Below are 4,769 nucleotides of genomic sequence, written 5' to 3'. Positions count from 1 at the left end.
CCTGCCAACAACAGAAGGTCGTCCAAGTAGGGTAACGGGCGAACCCCCTGCAACCGCAGGTGTGCCGCCATGACCGCCATCACCTTTGTGAACACCCGGGGAGCCGTGGAAAGGCCAAACGGTAGAGCTTGAAACTGGTAATGTTGGTCCAACACTGTAAATCTGAGGTAATGCTGATGTGCCCTGGCAATGGGAATATGCAGGTAAGCATCCTGAATATCCAGGGACAACATAAAATCCCCAGGTTGCATAGTTAACACAATAGAATGCAGAGTCTCCATCCGGAACCGAGGAACTCTTAAAAACATGTTCAGGGATTTGAGGTTGAGGATAGGTCGGAATGATCCATTTGGTTTTGGGACCAAAAAGAGGTTTGAGTAGTACCCAGTCCCCCTTTGGGGTGACGGAACCGGCTCGATTACACACATCTGGAGCATAGAACGTACAACCTCCTGGATCGCTAGAGCCTTCGCTGGATCTGAAGGACGTGTTGTTACAAAGAACTGATGAGGACGCCTTCTGCGGAAAGAGAGGGCATATCCCCGAGATACTACTTCCCTTACCCAAGTGTCTGTGGTGGTCTTGAACCAACACTGGGCGTATTGCAGAAGTCGGCCTCCCACCTTAGGGTGCCCCAAGGGGAGGCCCAACCCGTCAGGCTGAGGGTTTGTCATCCGGCTTGGCAGCTGGGCGCCTGGTACTCCAAGCCTGTTTCTTGGGCCTTGCGGTCTTTTTGGGACCTGAAGGTCTCGGAAAGGACTGAACCTTAGGTCTTCCCGGAGGGCGATAGGGCCGAAAGGACAGATTTTTAGACCCCGATGGAGTTGGGGCTGAAGGTAGACATGCCGATTTGGCCCCCGCCAACGTGTCCACTATTTTGTCCAAAGCTAGTCCAAACAGGACCTGCCCGTTGTAGGGTAAGCTTTCCAAGCCCTTTTTGGAATCAGCATCCGCCCTCCAAGAACGTAACCACAAGGAGCGTCGAGCGGCCACAGCTGCTGCTGAAATCCTAGAAGCAGGCTCAAATCCAAAGCTGCTTCGTTAATGTACGTAGCTGAATCCCGAAGGTTACCTACTAACACAATCTGTTCACTGGTACCTTCTGAAGCAAATGATGCTTCTAAAGCGTCCGCCCATCTCTCCATAGCCTGGGCGACCCAGCAGTCATAGCTGGTCTAGATGCCCCTCCAGCAAGGGAATAAATAGACTTAAGGCACACCTCCACCTTACGGTCTGTAGCGTCCATCAGAGAAGACATAGACGGCATAGGCAGAGTTGCACCCCAGGCTCCGCACCGTCACCACAGCGTCTGTCACATAAAATGGCCGCCGGAGGATGAAGGGAGGCGGGCCTGAGGAGGGTCACTGCCTCAGCCCGCCAAAACCTTAATGTAAGGCGCCGACAGCAGTGATGGGGAGGAGCCTCCTGTGCGCTACAGGGAAGGAGTCCTCCCCTGGCAGGCCATTAACCCCCCCGGGATGCTGGAGCATGTTCCGCAACGCTCCAGTCCTGTATCCCTGGTGGACTAGTGGAGAGCGCAGGCATCCGCCTGGCTCCACTATACTGCCGGCCCCAGGGAGCCCCCAGCCCTGGGGACGCCGTGCTGTGAGCCAGCGGGCGCCTACCGCAGACGCCCAATGCTTACCTTTTGTAGTCCCCCATAGGTCCGGCCACGGTCCAAGGCCCCCGGGGGTTCCGCTATCTCTAACCGCCAAGAGCCCGATGAGTTCCCGGGATCGCTACTGGTGGTCGGCACCGGCAGGGGTGTCGGAGCGGTAGCATGGACGTCCGCTGGACTGTCCTATGCTACTGCTCTTGAAGATCTTCAGGGGCTGTGAACACACAGCCCCCCTGTGCAGTAGCCAGACTCCGGCCGGGCACCTGCTGAAACTGAGGTGCCTTGGCCTGGGGGCGGGGTATAGGAGGGGGCCTGGTGCATCCTGGGATGGAAATCTTTTAACTGTGTGGTGCCCATGGCAGCAGCCAAGCCTATACCCCCCCCCCAAGCTATCCCTGTAGATCCCTAAGAACCCTGAAGTAGAAAGTTTAGTTTTTTCTCGGCAGATGCACTTGCTGGAGAAACTGAAGAAGCCACCGCTGCATCATGTGCCACTTGAGCTGATAATTTGCTTACCAACAGCTCTTTGCATCTCTTCAGATCTGTGGAGCTCATTCAGACTGGCTCGCTAAGATGCATACTCTCGCTGCTGCCGATGGTATGCAGTGTGTTTGCATTGTGCACATGCATCGCAGTGCGCATACCATAGCGAAAGTTCAAAATGCATTCATTCGCAGCGCAAAGACAGCCCAGCAGAGTGAGTGACAGGGGAAGCCGTTTGGAGGTGGTAACAGGGGCTGGCCATTAAACACGGGGGAGTGGAGGTGCAAACACAGGCGTGCCTGAGCAGATCAATGGCATTTTAGAGATGTGCATAATTAAAAGTCACCATCATAGTACACGTCATCTGACTTGTTTTTACACTGAAGTGCTCGCAGTGCTTGCGGAAGATTATGGTCAACCTCAAGTGCTGCGTTAGCATCCAATGTTACCCGATGTACTGATGGTAGCATACACTTTCTGGACATGACGTGCACAAGTGGGCATCTTAAAAAAGGCTGGCAGGTGTCTGCATACACTATGTGATCGCTCTCTAGGAAATACTGGTCGTGCTAATGCATTGCTGTACGATAGCACTGCCTACACAATTTGCATACACATATCGTGCAAGCGATCGCATCTAGCGAGTGGCTCTGAATCAGGCCCAGTGTCCATTGGGAAGAAAGACACGACATCTTCGTCCCTTCTTGGATGGAAATCCAGTTCCAGCAGCAGGCATAGCTCTCAAGGATTCTCAAGAAAGACACAACGTAAGACTTAAACCATAAATCTTACATTTGCTCTGTTCGGCTTGTCCTCATATATGTGGTAAAGTGGATAGTGGGTACAATGGCATTTTGGAGGCCACTAATTAATTTTTTTTTAAATGTCCCTGTACAAGTTGGGAAATGCTTTTCTAGTAAAGTGGAATCTTTGCAAAGGATTGTTTAATCCTGCACGCTGGGGAGGGGGACGTTGTGTGCCACTCAGCCCGGCGCACAGCCAATCGGGGGTGCGATCAGCGTGATCGCTCCCCCCATAGGTATAGGAAACTGCTCCGGCTGCCGCTTTAGCAGCTACGAGCAGTCTCCCAGTGCAGCCTAGCACACAGCAACGTGTGCTGGGCTGCTGTGACTTAAGAGGGAGGGGAGCAGTGCCGGATCCGGGCACCCACAGCAAGCCCGGGCAATTTGTACCCGCTCCCGCCCCCTCTTGGCGCACATCTCTAATATACACACACCTCTAATATACACACACATACACCATATCCCAATGTCCGGCACTCAATGTACATACAGACTTCTTAGGTACCTTTCCCAAATCATATGTAAGCACTTGCAAAGTGAATGGCACTCAAGTGTAGCAGCATAAGTAAACAATCCAGACACAAATCTGCGTGATCATGCTGACTTGTGTCTGGATTATTTCTAATGCTGCTAGATTAAAAGTGCCGTCCACTCTGCAGTTGTTTATAGATATATATTTTTTGATACCTGGTTTGTCCAGGTGCAAGTTTGCTCCTGTTTGTTTTGTTTTTTTATTTCTACCAACTCTAAATTAGCCCCTGGGTGTCTAAGTTACATTTCAATTGGTCTTTTGTATGGTCAAACAACTACTCCTACCAACAGCAGCTAGATATCAATAACACATACATTCAAGACTTCGGATGGTGATTTGAGTGCAGGGTTCTCTCTTTGTCCATCAATCATTCCTGGGCATCTTTAGGTTGAGTTCACAATGAGTGGTACTTCTGTGAAATCAACCTGCACTATTTTGAGAGTCTAAAGCTGCGTACACACTGGGCAATATTTTAAACGTCTGAACGATAACGTAGTCGTTCACTATATCGGCCAGTGTGTACTCAAAAACGATTAACAATAACGACCAACGATGCGCGTCGTTGGTCTTTGTTGTTCATCGCCCGAACATGCAGGCCAACCTGACGATATTGTCAGGTTGTTGCATGCTCGTGGATGAGGTAGGGTGCCCGGCACTGAACGATATCGTTCGGTGTGTGTGCTCAATGTCGTTAAAGACATAGCGCACACCCCTGCCAGGGACACACTAAACGATGTCACTCATGGAGCGAATCGTCTACTGTGTATGCCCCTTAAGCTGCATACACACGGTACAACCTTTCAAAAGATATCTTTCAGTGAAGTCATCCTGCCACATCTCTGAACAGGCAGTTGACAATATCCTGCAACTTGGTCTGCATGTACGGACGATTATAGATATCGTTATCTATGATCATAGATATCGTTATTGTTAATGCGGAAACACGCATCGTTGGTCATTCACTGCATAACAGTTAACAATATATATAGTTGAACCGTATCGTTATCGTTTATAGATATCGTACCGTGTGTACGCACCTTTACAGTGTATTACAAAAAAGAGGCAAATATGGATTGGAATGGGCCTGAATACATCTAGAATATATATAACAATACAAAGGCTTCTCCAGGCCATTCAATTCTAACGTCGGTTTATAGATAGCTTAGCCTGTGGGATACACCCATATAGGTAAATATACCAATAACTATGTTTTTTATGTTATTTGGATGTGAAGGTTTTTTTCCCCTCTTCAAAATAAAAAAAACAAAAACAAAACAATAATGCTAAATATTTGTAATAAAATATTATATTATTCATTAGCATAGAGAGTCAA

The sequence above is a fragment of the Taudactylus pleione genome, unplaced genomic scaffold, assembly GCF_031769625.1.
Source record: "Taudactylus pleione unplaced genomic scaffold, aTauple2 ptg000012l, whole genome shotgun sequence".
NCBI classification, from domain to species: Eukaryota; Metazoa; Chordata; class Amphibia; order Anura; family Myobatrachidae; genus Taudactylus; species Taudactylus pleione.
The sequence above is the reverse complement of the archived record's forward strand: the minus strand, read 5'-3'. Positions refer to the sequence as shown.